The 19447-nt window shown below is 37.0% G+C and overlaps 1 protein-coding gene across 4 annotated transcripts in view; it reads left to right on the top strand.

Moving 5' to 3' along the window:
* Nucleotides 1-19447, top strand: part of LOC133653263 (plexin-A1-like) — a 684271-nt gene that overhangs the window by 488324 nt on the left and 176500 nt on the right. The gene's annotated exons all lie outside the window — the stretch shown is intronic.

The raw sequence follows: 19447 nt of genomic DNA, 5'->3' as shown, positions 1-19447 counted from the left end.
TTTTGTTTCCAGGACTACTCATTAGTTTCACCTGTCTCACGTTTTGCACTCGCGCACCTGTCACTAATCATGTCGGTATTATTGAAGCTTTCAGTTGCCAGGCAGCCTGCCTGGCGACACTTACTCCGTTCTTGCTATGTGCTACTCTGATTTTGCTGTTCATGCCATTGATTCATGCTCTGCCAAGTAAGTTTTGTTTCATGTCCATAGTTTCTGCCCATGTGTTAGTTTTGTTACCTGCGCCAAGTTTTGTTCCTCCGCTGTGAGCGCCTTTTATTTGTAACCTTTTTTAAGTAGAAATTTAATCATGATCCTTCCTTCTACCGATGTCTAGTCCAGTCCGTTTGCATTCCGGGAAAACAATCCTCGCAGTAAGCTGTGTAAGAGTCCACGCCATGACAACAAGTTGTCTAGTATGTTCACTATTTTATTTAAGGACACATTTGCAATAATAAACATATGTTTAATGTACCCTAAGATTTTTTTGTTAAAACAAAGCCAATAATGAAATTTTTTGTGGTCCCCTTCATTTAGAAAAGTATCGAAAAGTATCAAAACACATTTTGGTACCGGTACCAACATATTGGTGTGGGGACAACCCTACTTTAGACTGGTGATTGAAACACCAGTTAGATCACAAAGTGAACTGCACCAAAGTGGAGTGTCTTTTGCACCCTAAAGCAGAGCTGGGCAAATATTTTTGACTAGGGGGCCACATTGAGAGAAAAAATGTGTCTGGGGGGGCCAATGTGTTTGTGTTTTTTCAGGAACACTAATACCAAAAGTCACAATGTCCGAAAGTGTCAACAAATCAAATCAAATCAACTTTATTTATAAAGCACATTTAAAATGTACCACAGGGGTAGCCAAAGTGCTGTACAATGGGCAGGTTAAAAGATAATATGAGAACCGAGCAAACACAACACAAACAGAACACGATAAAAAAAATAAAAATAAAATATAAAAACATAAAAACAGGTTCACAACAGGTGTATTATGGGGCGCCATTGCAGGATGGATATCACTCAGTGTTAAAAGCCATGGAATAAAAGTATGTTTTTAAGAGAGATTTAAAAACAGGAAGAGAGGAGGCTTGTCTAACACTAAGAGGTAGGTCGTTCCAGAGCTTGGGAGCAGCAGCAGATCTGATCGGCTGATCTTAGGGATCGGGTGGGGCAGTAAGGCTGAAGGAGGTCGGAGAGATATGTTGGCGCCAGGTTGTTTAGACATTTAAAAACAAATAAAAGGAGTTTAAAATTGATTTTAAAAGTCCCCATCCTGCCGAGTGTCCCCTTGAACAAGGGGACTTTGGGGTATGTTTTCCCGTGAATGCAAAGGAAAGTTGGCGCGGGCAAGGCGTGAGGGTAAGGACATCTTTTAATTATTACTATAAAAAAGGAACAAAAGGCGGACGTACAAAAACGTGTCTAATGAAACAAAAACTTGCACAAAGGCAGAAACTATGAACATGAAACAAAACGTCACTAACTGCGGCATTAATAACAAAAACTTACTCGGCATGGAACTATGGAAACATGGGTAGCAGAAGTCATCAGAGGCAAACAGGGGTCACAGAGTTAATGTCGCCAGGCCGACCAACAGAAAATGAAAAGCTTAAATAACACAGACATGATTAACAACAGGTGCGTGAAAAACAAAACAGGGAGTGAAAAAACAGGAACTGACAAAATCCAAAAAAGACAAAACATGATCACACAGACATGACAGATAGAATTCTAAAAAAGTTATGACAAACCACCTGGTACAAAAAAAAAACGAAATTGCAATTTTACATGTTTTTTTTACTGAACGGGACACCCAAAATGTACATGAAAATGAAGAAAGTGGGATTTACAATATTAACTATGAACAATAAAACACTGAATATTAACAAGATATGAGCGTCGCTCCTCATTTACTTCTCAGACCAGCTCCTCCATAGTTGTGTTTCTTTTACAAGCGAGCAAAACACAACAAAAAAAAAATGGAACAAACAGCAAAATATGAATGCAAAAGTGCAATAATACAGTGTGGTTTGTGTGTAGAACCGATCAATGGGGTCTTGCCCCACCCCGCTTTTTTTATTTTCCTGAAGCGCTTCATTGGACTGTGACGCTAATCCGTGGGGACCCTCATCACGTTGGTGACCCCCTTGACACACACACACACACACACACACACACACACACACACACACACACACACACACACACACACACACACACACACACACACACGGACACATCCTCATCTATCATACTCACAGACTGTCAGCGCCCGAGGAAGGTGGCCTCATGGGCGATGGCCGGCAGCCAATCGGTGCCCTCGCCTCATCCGTGACATCACCGCAGATGGGACGTCTCGCCCTGCGGAGAGGAAGTCATTTAAGGATAGATGTGATCTAAATGAAGGTGTGACACGGTAGATTAACCGTCGTTTTGTTTTTTTTACAAATCCAATTTTTACTTGAAAAACAGAAATATATTTTAAGAGGCTCTTAAAAAAGAATGCTAATGGGGAAAAAAACTGAAATCTATTTTAATGTAACCCTTAGAGCAGGAATTCTCAAACTGGGGTACGCTTACCCTTAGTGGTACGCCAAAAAAATCACTTAATTAAATAATCAAACACAGTGTTACTGTTCAAACTGTGTGCCAAAAAATTACATATAACTTAAGAGGCTCTTAAAAAGAACGTTAATGGGGAAAAAAATCCCTGAAATCTATTTTAATGTAACCCTCAGAGCAGTAATTCTCAAATATGGGTATGCTTACCCTTAGTGGTACGCCAAAAAAAATCACTTAATTAATTAGTCAAACACAGTGTTACTGTTCAAACTGTGTGCCAAAAAATGACATATATCTTAAGAGGCTCTTAAAAAGAACGTTAATGGGGAACAAAATCCCTGAAATCTATTTTAATGTAACCCTCAGAGCAGTAATTCTCAAATATGGGTATGCTTACCCTTAGTGGTACGCCAAAAAAATAACTTAATTAAATAGTCAAACACAGTGTTACTGTTCAAACTCTGTGCCAAAAAATGACATATATCTTAAGAGGCTCTTAAAAAGTAGGCTAAAGGAAAAAATAACCATGAAATCTATTTTAATGTAACCCTCAGAGCAGTAATTCTCAAACTGCGGTATGCTTACCCTTAGTGGTACATAGTCAAACGCAGTGTTACTGTTCAAACTGTGTGCCAAAAAATGACATATGTCTTAAGAGGCTCTTAAAAAGAACGTTAATGGGGGAAAAAATCCCTGAAATCTATTTTAATGTAACCCTCAGAGCAGTAATTCTCAAATATGGGTATGCTTACCCTTAGTGGTACGCCAAATAATCACTTAAATAGTCAAACACAGTGTTACTGTTCAAACTGTGTGCCAAAAATGACATATCTATGTATGCTAATGGGAAAAATAATCCTGAAATCTATTTTAATGTAACCCTCAGAGCAGTAATTCTCAAATATGGGAATGCTTACCCTTAGTGGTACGCCAAAGAATCACTTAAATAGTCAAACACAGTGTTACTGTTCAAACTGTGTGCCAAACATGACATATATCTTAAGAGGCTCTTAAAAAGTATGCTAATGGAAAAAATAACCCTGAAATATATTTTAATGTAACCCTCAGAGCAGTAATTCTCAAACTGCGGTATGTTTACCCTTAGTGGTACATAGTCAAACGCAGTGTTACTCTTCAAACTGTGTGCCAAAAATGACATATCTCTTAAGAGGCTCTTAAAAAGAACGTTAATGGGGAAAAAAATCCCTGAAATCTATTTTAATGTAACCCTCAGAGCAGTAATTCTCAAATATGGGTATGCTTACCCTTAGTGGTACGCCAAAAAAATCACTTAATTAAATAGTCAAACACAGTGTTACTGTTCAAACTGTGTGCCAAAAATGACATATATCTTAAGAGGCTCTTAAAAAGTATGCTAATGGTAAACATAACCCTGAAATCTATTTTAATGTAACCCTCAGAGCAGTAATTCTCAAACTGCGGTATGCTTACCCTTAGTGGTACATAGTCAAACGCAGTGTTACTGTTCAAACTGTGTGCCAAAAATGACATTTATTTTAAGAGGCTCTTAAAAAGAACGCTAATGGGGAAAAAATCCTTGAAATCTATTTTATGTAACCCTCAGAGCAGTAATTCTCAAATATGGGTGTGCTTACCCTTAGTGGTACGCCAAAAAAATCACTTAATTAAATAGTCAAACACAGTGTTACTGTTCAAACTGTGTGCCAAAAATGACATATATCTTAAGAGGCTCTTAAAAAGTATGCTAATGGTAAAAATAACCCTGAAATCTATTTTAATGTAACCCTCAGAGCAGTAATTCTCAAACTGCGGTATGCTTACCCTTAGTGGTCCATAGTCAAACGCAGTGTTACTGTTCAAACTGTGTGCCAAAAATGACATTTATTTTAAGAGGCTATTAAAAAGAACGCTAATGGGGAAAAAATCCTTGAAATCTATTTTAATGTAACCCTCAGAGCAGTAATTCTCAAATATGGGTGTGCTTACCCTTAGTGGTACGCCAAAAAAATCACTTAATTAAATAGTCAAACACAGTGTTACTGTTCAAACTGTGTGCCAAAAAATGACATATATCTTAAGAGGCTCTTAAAAAGAACGTTAATGGAAGAAAAAAAAAAAACCTGAAATCTATTTTAATGTAACCCTCAGAGCAGTAATTCTCAAATATGGGTATGCTTACCCTTAGTGGTACGCCAAAAAAATCACTTAATTAAATAGTCAAACACAGTGTTACTGTTCAAACTGTGTGCCAAACATGAAATATATCTTAAGAGGCTCTTAAAAAGTATGTTAATGGTAAACATAACCCTGAAATCTATTTTAATGTAACCCTTAGAGCAGTAATTCTCAAACTGCGGTATGCTTACCCTTAGTGGTACATAGTCAAACGCAGTGTTACTGTTCAAACTGTGTGCCAAAAAATGAAATATATCTTAAGAGGCTCTTAAAAAGAGCGCTAAGCCTACCCATGTGTGATCTATGTTGGAGTGTTTGTGTGCATATTAGCACGCGCTAACATAATGTAATAAAGCCAGCGTCGTTAGCATTAGTTAATATGCTAACACGTCTACGAATGTCTGTGTTGATATTATTAACTTACAACATCATTATTTTCAATTTCAGTTTCACAAATTCCTTAGTAAATTCAACAAAATGTCACGATGACTTATTGAGTCTGTTTAGCTGAGTGGAGAGCTAGCTTCCACAGCCAATGGGTCCATGACAAGGACTTCTGTTTTGTTTTATCATCCGTTTTACTGCCGTGTTACAGGCACCGTTTGAAAACAATTAAGGTATGTAAAAGAACATTTCTTGAAACTGCTTTAGCCTGAAATACACATCAACTATTGATTTTATTTTATTTTTGATATTATACTGTATTCATCCCTTTAAAAACTATATATTTTTTGTTATTACTACAGTATTTCATTAGGCGCCAAGGGCTTAATTATTGGTAGCAATATTGATTTTCAAGCAATTATTTACCAAAAATATTAGATTTAAATTGGTTTCCACTTTAAATAGGATACTCTTTTAAAAGTGATTCCGACTGAAATATCAAATAATGATTATATTTGTGTTTTCAACCTTTTAAAGGTCAGCATTTATAAAGTAAGTTATTAATTGTATTTTTTTTCAAATAAAACACATTTTTGTTTTGCATGCACTTTTATATATATATATATGTATATATAAACACCCCTGATATATATATCAGGGGTGTCCAAACTTTTTCCACTGAGGGCCGCACACGGAAAAATTAAAGCATGCGGGAGCCATCTTGATATTTTTCATTTTCAAACCATAACACAAATATGAATGTTTTTTTTTTAACCTTTAGGGCTCCCGGGGACCATAAAAATTAAAATGTTAAAAATAAGTCAAATTATTATTTTTTTTAATTTAAAGTTTACAGTAAATCTCTATCAACTTCAGGTTGATATAAAGTAAAAAAAATAAAAAAAAAAAGGTTATATGCCTTTTCTGTCAAAGACAACTTTTTTTTTTATAGTGAAACTGAAATATTTAGTAAGTAGAGCCCTAAAAGATCAATAATGCAGTACACCAGGGGTCACCAACCTTTTTGAAACCAAGAGCTACTTCTTGGGTAGTGATTAATGCGAAGGGCTACCAGTTTGATACACACTTAAATAAATTGCCAAAAATAGCCAATTTGCTCAATTTACCTTTAACACTATGTTATTATTAATAATTAATGATATTTACACTTAATTGAACGGTTTAAAAGAGGAGAAAACATGAAAAAAATGACAATTAAATTTTGAAACATAGTTTATCTTCAATGTCGACTCTTTAAAATTCAAAATTAAACCGAAAAAAAGAAGAGAAAAACTACATAATTTGAATCTTTTTGAAAAAACTAAAAAAATAATTTATGGAACATCATTAGTAATTTTTCCTGACTAAGATTAATTTTAGAATTTTGATGACATGTTTTAAATAGGTTCAAATCCAATCTACACTTTGTTAGAATATATAACAAATTGGACCAAGCTATATTTCTAACAAAGACAAATCATTATTTCTTCTACATTTTCCAGAACAACAATTTTAAAAGAAATTCAAAAGACTTTGAAATAAGATTTAAATTGGATTCTACAGATTTTCTAGATTTGCCAGAATCATTTTTTTGAATTTTAATCATAATAAGTTTGAAGAAACATTTTACAAATATTCTTTGTCGAAAAAACAGAAGCTAAAATGAAGAATTAAATTAAAATTTATTTATTATTCTTTACAATAAAAAAAAAAAAAATTTACTTGAACATTGATTTAAATTGTCAGAAAAGAAGAGGAAGGAATTTAAAAGGTAAAAAGGTATATGTCATTAAAAATCCTAAAATCATTTTTAAGGTTGTATTTTTTTCTCTAAAATTGTCTTTCTGAAAGTTATAAGAAGCAAAGTAAAAAAAATAATGAATTTATTTAAACAAGTGAAGACCAAGTCTTTAAAATATTTTCTTGGATTTTCAAATTCTATTTGAGTTTTGTCTCTCTTAGAATTAAAAATGTCGGGCAAAGCGAGACCAGCTTGCTAGTAAATAAATACAATTTAAAAATAGAGGCAGCTCACTGGTAAGTGCTGCTATTTGAGCTATTTTTAGAACAAGCCAGCGGGCTACTCATCTGGTCCTTACGGGCTACCTGGTGCCCGCGGGCACCGCGTTGGTGACCCCTGCAGTACACCATTGATTTTAATTATTTAATATTTTTGAGTAATCACAGTGAAAAGTTAAATAAAATCCCACTAAATATATTTGGGATCCAAAATATATTTGTATATATGTATATATACATATGATATATGTATCATAAAGTGATACATTTTTATTATTATTTTTTTTTTACTTTCAACACTTAAGTTACGAGATCAACTTCAGATATATCTGTCCATTTTATGTTTGAACTATTATTTTGTTTGTTTTATGCTCTTTTGTCAAAGAAAACTTTGATGTTTTTATATGGCAACCACACAATATATGCAATATTTTTTCCACATAAAACATTTGACTAGGTCAATAAGAAGAGGATTAGACAGAGAGACAAAAACAACAACAGCAAACAACAACAACAATAGAGCAACATCAGCAAATACGACATGCACAAATATGATGGTAAAAGTAATAGCAAATAAGCAGTTAGGGAAAATAAAAAATAATACAGAAATGACAATGAGCATTATTACACTAAAAATGGAGCAATATGAATACCAATAGAAATAGTGATATTGATAATAAACAATACCAATACTTTTCCTTTATTATCAACAATACAATTGTTCAAATGCAACAATACATATACGTAATGATAACTTGAGATACGAAATAATGCAGAAAAATGGAGGGGAAGAAAGAGAAGCAACCTACATTAACCTTGTAGATTGTTATAGTAACAATAGGTTAAGCTTTGTCAGTGTGCCATGTGTTATACCCAGTTCACCCTAGGGCAACAACGTTAATATATGTTTGATGAAACGTGATTATGTGCATGAGTGTATGTGTGCATATGTACTTGTATATGTACGGTGTGTGTATATGTGTGCTTGTACAGTGAATGTATATGTACAGGATGTGTACATGTGTGTTTGTACAGTGAATGTATATGTATAGAATGTGTATGTGTGTGTTTGTACAGTGAATGTATATGTACAGTATGTGTATATGTGTGCTTGTACAGTGAATGTATATGTACAGTATGTGTGTACCGTATTTCCTTGAATTGCCGCCGGGAATATAGTATTCGCCTGCCTAGAATTACAGCCGGGTCAAACTTGTTTCGCAAAATAATTAGCGCATGCTTGGCACTTCCGCCGGGTCAAATATGAGTCATTAAATGACTTCCGCCTCCTGGTGGTAGAGGGCGCTAGTGATCCTTCTTGCGACTGCTGGTACTGCAGAAGACCGGTGCTGCAGAAGAAAACAACACGCAGCAAGAGTGAGCAGCCATTGTTTGCTTGCACTTTTACCATGGAGGATTACATGTCTAAAACAAAACAGTTTTCTAAACTGGACTTTCAATCAAAGCAGGAGGTAATACTTAAAGGAAGATCTCCATCAAGACAGAGAGACTTTTAAAACTGAAGAAAGATAAGGAAGACTTCTATAGGAGCTGCGCATGGACTCATTTATACCTAAAGGTAAGACCATAATAACGTTTTTTTTTATTAAATGTGATTTTCATGATAAGGTAAGCGCCGGAGTGAGAAGAGGTTTTAAAATAATTAGCGCATTCTTGCCAATCCCGCATGCTTTTGGTAAACGCAGGAGTGAGAAGAGGTTTTAAATTAATTAGCGCCCCGGCAGCTATTCAAGGAAATACGGTATGTGTGTTTGTACAGTGAATGTATATGTATAGAATGTGTGTGTTTGTACAGTGAATGTATATGTACAGTATGTGTATACAGCAGACCTGGGCATTGTGCGGCCCGCGGGCCGCATCCGGCCCTTTGTGCGGCCCTGTCCGGCCCGCGTGAGGCCAAACTTTTTTTTTTTTTTTTTTTTTTTTTTCAATCATAAATTACAAAATACATTTAAAAAACTATCTATGTCGAGTGTGCAATACAACGGCACTGCTTTTGTTTTCAAAATCGTTATTTGTATTACTTCCGTGTGGACGTATGCTCGTGCGCGATTGTGAACAGCTGCACACATATTACAAAATAAAGTTTAAAAAACATCAATGTCGTGCGTGCAATACAACTGTGCTGCTTTTGTTTTGAAAAGTGTCATTTATGTGCGTATGTCCGTGTGTAACCGGTGAGTGCAGGTGCACGGCGACACGTGATGCACAGTTATCCCCCAAAATGTCAGCTCACGCTAAAAAAAGAAAAGTTGATGAGGAATGCCGGGTTTTCAACAAGACGTGGACTGCCAAGTATTTTTTTACAGAAATGAGAGGTAAAGCCGTGTGCTTAATTTGTGGAACACATGTTGCTGTGTTGAAGGAATATAATTTGAATTGCCACTACACAACAAAGCACGGGGAAAAATACCGGAATCTGGCCGATGGAGAGCGCGCAAGGGAGGCTGATGCGCTGATGGCAAAACGGCAAACCCAACAAGGACTTTTTACCCAATTTCACACCCACAAAGATGCAGCCGTCAGGACAAGTTTCATAATTTCTCACAAAATCGCCAGAAAAAGTAAGGCGTTTTCTGACGGAGAGTTTATAAAGGAATGTTTATTGGACTCTGCTGCGCTCATATGCCCGGAGAAGAGGGCCGCATTTGAGAATGTGTCACTATCCCGACGCACTGTAACGAGGCGCGTTGAGGCCATCGCTGGAAATTTGGAGCTTCAGCTGAAGAACAGAACGGCCGACTTTGATTATTTTTCACCAGCTTTGGATGAGAGCTGTGATGTACGTGACACCGCCCAGCTGCTCATCTTTTTACGTGGGATAACTTCGGACTTTCAAATCACGGAGGAGCTTGCAGCCATGCAGTCAATTAAAGGGAGAACCACAGGTAATGACTTGTTCACAGAGGTAAATGCGTGTTTGGACATTTTAGGACTGAAATGGGACAAGCTGGCAGGTGTGACAACAGATGGTTGTCCAAATCTGACGGGGAAAAATGTTGGACTTTTAAAGAGGATGCAGGATAAAGTGACTGAAATTAACCCTGTGCAGAAATTGAAATTTTTACACTGCATTATACATCAGGAAGTGTTGTGTAAGACAGTGTTAAAAATTAACCATGTTGTTGATGTTGTAAGTAAAACAGTTAACTTTATCAGAGCGAGAGCGTTAAATCATAGACAATTTGTTGCACTTTTGGAGGAAAATGAGAGTGAACATGGTGACATAAGCTACCACAGCAACATCAGGTGGCTCAGCCTGGGAAACGTTCTGAAAAGTGTCTGGGACCTTAGAGACCAGATTCAGAAATTCTGTGGGGAAAAAGGACATGACATCCCAGAACTTTCAGATGAAGACTGGGTGGCAGACCTCGGATTTGCTGTGGATGTGACTGCACTCATGAACCAACTGAATGTCAAACTGCAGCGCAAGGGCCTTTTTGTGCATGAGATGTACAGTGCAGTGACGGCTTTCATGAGAAAGTTGCAGCTTCTCTCAAGCCAAGTGAAGGACAACATTCTGACCCACTTGCCAACACTAAAAGAAGCCACAAGATCAGCCGATCACCTCCACAAATACTCAAGCAAGTTAGAAGCACTGCATGGAGAGTTTTCGAGGCGATTTCAAGATTTCAAAACTATTGAGAGTGAAATGCACATGGTTTCTTCTCCCTTCAACTGCAGTGTGGACAATGTACCAAGCCATGTTCAGATGGAGCTCATTGACCTGCAGTCTGACCTACTCCTGGCCGAGCACTTCAGGTCAGTTTCATTGCTGGACTTTTACTCCTCCCTCAAAGAGGAGAACTTTCCACACCTGAGGAGGCATGCTCAGATGATTCTGGTCCTCTTTGGATCCACCTACGTATGTGAACAGACATTTTCTGTGATGAAGTTTAACAAATCCAAACACAGATCCTCTATCACTGATGAGCACCTCTCAGCTGTCCTTCGCATAGCCACCTCAGACATTCAGCCAGATTTCAATGCCCTTGTTCAAGCCCAGAACAGACTGGATTATTCGCACTGAAGAGGTAAAATGAGGTGGAAAACATAACAAGTTATTGTTTGTTGTATTGCAGTATTTCTATAAACTTGTTAAGTTATTTGTTGTTTTTCCTTGTTTGTGGAACAAAGTTAAAGTGTGAACAAGTTAAAAATAAATTGCAGTGATTCAATGATTGTTTTTGTTTTCTTATTTCAATTTCACATAGCCTAATATAAATATTTAAGGATTAAGAGTTTAAATAAAACCATCAAAAGCAATCTGCTTTTGTATAAAGTTAAGTTAGGTTAAATGGAATTATATTGCTTATTTTACGGTATATCAAAAATAATATTGAGCAAAATTTAACTGAAATATTGTCGATGTGGCCCTCCAGCAGTGCTCGGGTTGCTCATGCGGCCCCCGGTAAAAATTAATTGCCCACCCCTGGTATACAGTATGTGTGTTTGTACAGTGAATGTATATGCATGGCAGCTTTGTGTCAACATTGCAACTTTTTCTCGTTAGATTGCACCTCATTCTACTTTTAATTTTTGCAATACTATCAATTTTGCAATTTTTGCAGAATGTGTGGCGGGCCGGTAAACAATTAGCTCCGGGCCACAAATGGCCCCCGGGCCGCACTTTGGACACCCCAGACATACATAGTCATTTCAATATAAAAGCCAGTTGTGCCAATTCAAATCCTAAAATGATTGCGTTCAGTTATAAAATAAACTGTAAAAAGATTAAAAATATATAATTTGGAATTGTTTTCAATGAGACGTTTTTGTGTTGCATCGTCAGTAACATTAATGACTAACGCTATTTCTCTTCCAAAACATCCATCCCCATTTCATATTCATCCAACATGGTCAAAAGGTCTGAAACTAAAAACCAAACGTCAGAAAATGTCCCTCGGATCTCTCAAGACTTAAACGAGGACTCGCAGACTAACTCGAATCAGCGCTGCTCAGGGCTCGGCCTCGCCAACTTTAGATCACAGTGTCGGTGTTTTTGCCCCGCGGCCAATAAAGTCCAACATTCCACACAGCTAGCTGACTTCACTGCGCCAAAGGGCGAGATTAACGTTTGGTGTAGTAGCGGGCCTTGTAAAGTGCATATTGACCTTATGGGAATCACGGTTGAAATGCGTACGAGTCCCATGGAGCAGCCGTCCTCAGGTCTCATCTCCCATTTTAATAAACCAGCGAATGGCTTCCCTCTTATTTGCAGCCGCTAGTTTATCGCTACTCTGCTTCTTTGGATTATATTTGATGTATGACACTGTGGAAGTCGCTTCCTAGCGGTCCCACTGTCAGACACGGCACCGGAGCCAAGCGTGCAGGTTAAACAAGGTTTTTAATAATAATGTTGTCAACAAAAGTTTGACTTTTCAGTCACGTCCGTATCCTCTCTCCCCTCCTGCTCCCGGCCGCTCACTGTTAAAGACAACAGATGATTAGATTAACACGTACCACCTGTGAAATCTAATCATCTGCCAGCTGTGTCTCGCCGTCAGCACTGCCACGCCCCCCCCCCCCCCGTCTGATGGTGCTCTGTCCTCAGCACCATGGACAGAGGCAGTGACTTTTGCTCCTGCAGGCAGCGCTGACTACACTTCCTTCCACAGACACTTAATATAATTTTCAGTGAATGTATAGGATAGGCAAATATAAGCCTAGTCCTTTTTCGGTCATTCTTTTTCTTTTCTTTTTGTGTGTAAATGTGTATGATTGTTAAATATGTATAAACTGTACTGTTAAAATGGTCACACAAAATGGTTGATGGTTGATTTTATGACCGAAATAAACTTATTTCATTCAAAAATAAATAAATAAATAAATAAATAAAATAAAAAAAATAAAAATAAAAAAAATAAAAAATAAAATAAAATAAAAATAAATAAATAAATAAATTTAAAAAAATAATAATATATATATATATATATTTTTAATAAATATATATATATATATATATATATATATATATATATATATATATATATATATATATATATATATATATATATATATATATATATATATATATATATATATATATATATATATATATATATATATCCTATACATGAGATTCCCATTGACTGTTTATTTAATCATCTCTTTTTGCTATGTGATCAGAAATGTGTTATGATTTAAAATATTATTGCAAAGATGCTATATGGCAGGGTTATTCAACTGGCGGCCCGTGGGCCACATCCAGAGATTATCTTTTTTGTTGCTGTTAGGGACCGAGTCCCTTTGGGACAGAGGACCCTATTGTATTTCTAGCGTTTTATTATTATACCGCCTCCTCTTTGAGCTGTAATTTGACCCCCTTAACATGCTTCAAAACTCACCAAATTGGACACACACGTACTGGCGAAAATTGCGATCTAATCAAAAAACCAAACCCCAAAACTCAAAATTGCGCTCTAGCGCCCCTTAGGAAGAAAACACAGACAAAACTGCCTGTAACTCCCAGTAGGAATGTCGTAGAGACATGAAACAAAAACCTCTATGTAGGTCTCACTTAGACCTCTATTTCATACACTGACAACCCCCAGCAAAAATCAACAGGAAGTTTGCAATTCCCCCTTCAAAACATAAGTTGTGTAAAAAAATGCACCTTTTTTCAAACATTATCTCCTCTGAGCGCGTTTGTCGTGTCAGCTTCAAATTAGCACATGAGAGAGATTGAACCCTTCTGATTAAAAGTTGATGAAATAGTTTTAATTACTGCTCCGGTTTGGATTTTATGAGCCCTCAAAGTCGGTCCCGTCCATCGCTGCTTGCAGCTTTAATTGTTATTGTTTTTTGTCCTGTCCAGCTACTCAGGCAAATGATATAGTAGATGTAGATGCCCACATCGGCTGTACAGATTTACTTTACAAAAGAAAAGTGTGCGATACTTCTCTTGTTGCCTTATTTGCATTTGACTTTATTAACTGGATTTATATTATTATTTGGTGCAGAAAGGGGATAGAAAGAGGGGGGGGAGGAGTAGGGCTGCGAATCTTTGGGTGTCCCACGATTCGATTCAATATCGATTCTTGGGGTCACGATTCGAGTCAAAATCGATTTTTTTTTTCAATTCAATGAGGGATTTTTAATCACTGCTATGTTGAAATTGTAACTAATATTGATACTGTTGTTGATAATATTCATTTTTGTTTCACTACTTTTGGTTTGTTCTGTGTGGTGTTTGTGTCTCCTCTCAATTGCTCTGTTTATTGCAGTTCTGAGTGTTGCTGGGTCGGGTTTGGTTTCAGAATTGGATTGCATTGTTATGGTATTGTTGTGTTGGATTGATTAATTTTAAAAAATAAAAATAAATAAATAAATACAATTTAAATAAATAACTAAAAATAAAAAATAAATCGATTTTTTAAAAATGAGAATTGATTCTGAATCGCACAACGTGAGAATCGCGATTCAAAATCTAATCGATTTTTCCCCACACCCCTAATGGTTAGAGTGTCCGCCCTGAGATTGGTAGGTTGTGAGTTCAAACCCCAGGCGAGTCCTACCAAAGACTATAAAAATGTGACCACCGCTGCTGCTCACTGCTCCCCTCACCTCCTCAGGGGGTGATCAAGGGTCAAATGCAGAGAATAATTTCGCCACATCTAGTGTGTGTGTGACAATCATAGATACTTTAACTTTAACTTAATTAATCCTCAACCAAACTTCTGCAGCTTCTGTTTCTTCATGCTTTTTAACCAGCTGTGCACACTGGAAACGAGTAGCGAGGGCAGAATAAGGCCAGTTTAGCAATTAATTAAACACAGTCTCAAAGTAAAATAACCCGTGGAGGAAACATCCACATTTAGGGCTCTTGAAACTGTGGCCCTCTATATTATGTAGATGAATAACCCTGCTTTAGGGCAAAATACCATATGTTGTACCACCAATGTAGACAGAACCAGATGATGTATCAAAAAGATGCCATTTTTTGACTATTTTGTTGCGTTGGATTCATGAAAAATGGAGACGATAACACTTTTGTAGCTAAATATATTTCCTATTCTGCAAATACGAAGTCTATCATCCTGTTGCTGCGGCAGCGATGTAGCGAGCGTCCACAGTCAGGGAAGAGAAAAGAGTGTAAAAAGAGACATGGATCAAGGTAGGGTGATAAGAAAAAAAAAAGTGCAGAGAGACCCCACGATGAATCCCCTGGTGGTGAGAAGAGGTTGTTGTGTGATGCACCTGTCACCGCTCCTAATGAAACAGCTCCCACAATGCATTGCTGCCAGCCACGCCGCGGGTTTTTGTGTGTTTTGCGCATCAAGTGTGCAGGAATTCCCTGCAGTAATTGGAACAGATGCTGGAACATGCTACTTCAACGCTAACAATGGCTGCCACTTCAGACGGGGCGCTTGAACATGGAACCTTACAATCCTAGTATCACACACACACACACACACACACACACACACACACACACACACACACACACACTCACACACACAGTGTCCTTTTCCCTGCGTTCTATTCTATTAGCGCCTCCAGGCATGGCGGCGGTCCATCACAGAGCCCGCCAGCACCTGTAAATACTTCAGACTTTAGCGCTCGACTTTCTTGTTGACAATCTGCTTCACTCCAGCAACCGCATTGATTTCTTCTCCTCTTCCGCCTTCTGTCCGTCCGTCTCGTCTTCTATTTAGGGATCGTGTGAAAATGTGATGTCGGCGGACCAGAGGAAAACCGATATTTACCATGTGGATCATGTGCCACTTTGAATCAATGAGGATTAGTAGGGGGAGAAAAAAAGCATTAACATTACAAGATCTATGAAAAAATACATTTAATTGTGTTTCATCAAGTCATAATTGTGTTAGATTTAGTAGTTGGGACATTTATTTTGTTGGCGAGTGCTTAATAAGAGTATTTTGCAAATTCCGGAGACCAATTTTTCTGTTTGCATTTCTGGGTGTTGTTGATAAATGGCTTTGGCTTTGCAGAGTAGAGTTTTAACTTGCACTTACAGATGTAGCGACCAACTGTAGTTACTGACAGTGGTTTTTTGAAGTGTTCCTGAGCCCATGTGGTGATATCCTTTACACACTGATGTTGGTTTTTGATGCAGTACCGCCTGAGGGATCGAAGGTCCGTAATATCGTGGCTTACGTGCAGTGATTTCTCCAGATTCTCTGTACCTTTTGATGATATTACGGACCGTAGATGGTGAAATCCCTAAATTCCTTGCAATAGCTGCTTGAGAAATGTTGTTCTTAAACTGTTGGACAATTTTCACAGGCATTTGTTTAGCAGGAGGAGAAAAAAAAACATTAACATTACAAGATCTATGAAAAATACATGTATTTGTGTTTCATCAAGTCATAATTGTGTTAGATTTAGTAGTTGGGACATTTATTTTGTTGGCGAGTGCTTAATAAGAGTATTTTGCAAATTCCGGAGACCGATTTTTCTGTTTGCATTTCTGGGTGTTGTTGATAAATGGCTCTCGCTTTGCATAGTAGAGTTTTAACTTGCACTTACAAATGTAACGACCAACTCTAGTTATTGATAGTGGTTTTCTGAAGTGTTCCTGAGCCCATGTGGTGATATCCTTTACACACTGATGTTGGTTTTTGATGCAGTACCGCCTGAGGGATGGAAGGTCTGTAATATTGTGGCTTACGTGCAGTGATTTCTCCAGATTGTCTGTACCTTTTGATGATATTACGGAGCGTAGATGGTGAAATACCTAAATTCCTTGCAATAACTGGTTGAGAAATGTTGTTCTTAAACTGTTGGACAATTTTCACAGGCATTTGTTTAGTAGGGGGAGAAAAAAAGCATTAACATTACAAGATCTATGAAAAATAAATGTAATTGTGTTTCATCAAGTCATAAATGTGTTAGATTTAGTAGTTGGGACATTTATTTTGTTGGCGAGTGCTTAATAGAAGAGTATTTTGCAAATTCCGGAGAGCGATTTTTCTGTTTGCATTTCTGGGTGTTGTTGATAAATGGCTTTGGCTTTGCAGAGTAGAGTTTTAACTTGCACTTACAGATGTAGCGACCAACTGTAGTTACTGACAGTGGTTTTTTGAAGTGTTCCTGAGCCCATGTGGTGATATCCTTTACACACTGATGTTGGTTTTTGATGCAGTACCGCATGAGGGATCGAAGGTCCGTAATATCGTGGCTTACGTGCAGTGATTTCTCCAGATTCTCTGAACCTTTTAATGATATTACAGAGCGTAGATGGTGAAATCCCTAAATTCCTTGCAATAGCTGCTTGAGAAATGTTGTTCTTAAACAGATTCCTCAGGCATTTGTTTAGTAGGGGGAGCAAAAAAGCATTGACATTACAAGATCTATGAAAAATAAATTAAATTGTGTTTTATCAAGTCATAATTGTGTTAGATTTAGTAGTTGGGACATTTATTTTGTTGGCGAGTGCTTAATAAGAGTATTTTGCAAATTCCGGAGAGCGATTTTTCTGTTTGCATTTCTGGGTGTTGTTGATAAATGGCTTTGGCTTTGCATAGTAGAGTTTTAACTTGCACTTACAAATGTAGCGACCAACTCTAGTTATTGATAGTGGTTTTCTGAAGTGTTCCTGAGCCCATGTGGTGATATCCTTTACACACTGATGTTGGTTTTTGATGCAGTACCGCCAGAGGGATGGAAGGTCCGTAATATCGTGGCTTACGTGCAGTGATTTCTCCAGATTCTCTGTACCTTTTGATGATGTTACGGAGCGTAGATGGTGAAATCCCTAAATTCCTTGCAATAGCTGGTTGAGAAATGTTGTTCTTAAACTGTTGGACAATTTTCACAGGCATTTGTTTAGCAGGAGGAGAAAAAAAAAACATTAATATTACAAGATCTATGAAAAATAAATTTAATTGTGTTTCATCAAGTCATAATTGTGTTAGATTTAGTAGTTGGGACATTTATTTTGTTGGCGAGTGCTTAGTAGAAGAGTATTTTGCAAATTCCGGAGACCGATTTTTCTGTTTGCATTTCTGGGTGTTGTTGATAAATGGCTTTGGCTTTGCATAGTAGAGTTTTAACTTGCACTTACAGATGTAGCGACCAACTCTTGTTACTGACAGTGGTTTTCTGAAGTGTTCCTGAGCCCATGTGGTGATATCCTTTACACACTGATTTTCGCTTTTTGATACAGTACCGCCTGAGGGATGGAAGGTCCGTAATATCATGGCTTGCGTGCAGTGATTTCTCCAGATTTTCTAAACCTTTTGATGATATTACGGAATGTAGATGGGGAAATCCCTAAATTCCTTGCAATAGCTCATTGAGAAATGTTGTTCTTAAACAGATTCCTCAGGCATTTGTTTAGTAGGGGGAGCAAAAAAGCATTAGCATTACAAGATCTATGAAAAATAAATGTAATTGTGTTTCATCAAGTCATAATTGTGTTAGTTTTAGTAGTTGGGACATTTATTTTGTTGGTGAGTGCTTAATAGAAGAGTATTTTGCAAATTCCGGAGAGCGATTTTTCTGTTTGCATTTCTGGGTGTTGTTGATAAATGGCTCTCGCTTTGCATAGTAGAGTTTTAACTTGCACTTACAAATGTAGCGACCAACTCTAGTTACTGACAGTGGTTTTCTGAAGTGTTGATGGGTTTAAATAACAAAAACTGTTCTGTTTTGTATTGACAGTATTATTCATAAGCATACTAGATCTACAGTATCTGCCAACATCTTAAATATAGGTATTTTGTTCAAAAAGTTATACACCAAACCAGTGAAGTTGGCATGTTGTGTAAATGGTAAATAAAAACAGAATACAATGATTAGCAAATCCTTTTCAACTTACTGTATGTTCAATTGAATAGACTGCAAAGACAAGATATGTAATATTCACACTGAGAATTTTTTTTTTTTTTTTCAAATAATCATGAACTTGGAATTTAATGGCAGCAACACATTGCAAAAAAGTAGTCAGAGGGGCAGTAAACGTTTGGGAACTGCGGACACCGATTTTTCTGTTTGCATTTCTGGGTGTTGTTGATAAATGGCTTTGGCTTTGCATAGTAGAGTTAACTTGCACTTACAGATGTAGCGACCAACTGTAGTTACTGACAGTGGTTTTCTGAAGTCTTCCTGAGCCCATGTGGTGATATCCTTTACACACTGATGTTTTTTTTTGATGCAGTGCCTTTGTTGACAAAGTGGTGACTTCAATTAATTTACGACCCAATTACAATTAATTAAAGACAGATTTCAGTAATTTCTAAAAAAAAAAAAATTATTACATTTTGTCCCATTTGGCTCTCCATACTGTACATGTAAAGCATTATTCATACGTGCAAACATCATTGCGACACGTT

The sequence above is a fragment of the Entelurus aequoreus genome, linkage group LG07 (assembly GCF_033978785.1).
Source record: "Entelurus aequoreus isolate RoL-2023_Sb linkage group LG07, RoL_Eaeq_v1.1, whole genome shotgun sequence".
NCBI lineage: Eukaryota > Metazoa > Chordata > Actinopteri > Syngnathiformes > Syngnathidae > Entelurus > Entelurus aequoreus.
This window is presented reverse-complemented; position numbering and strand designations above follow the sequence as displayed.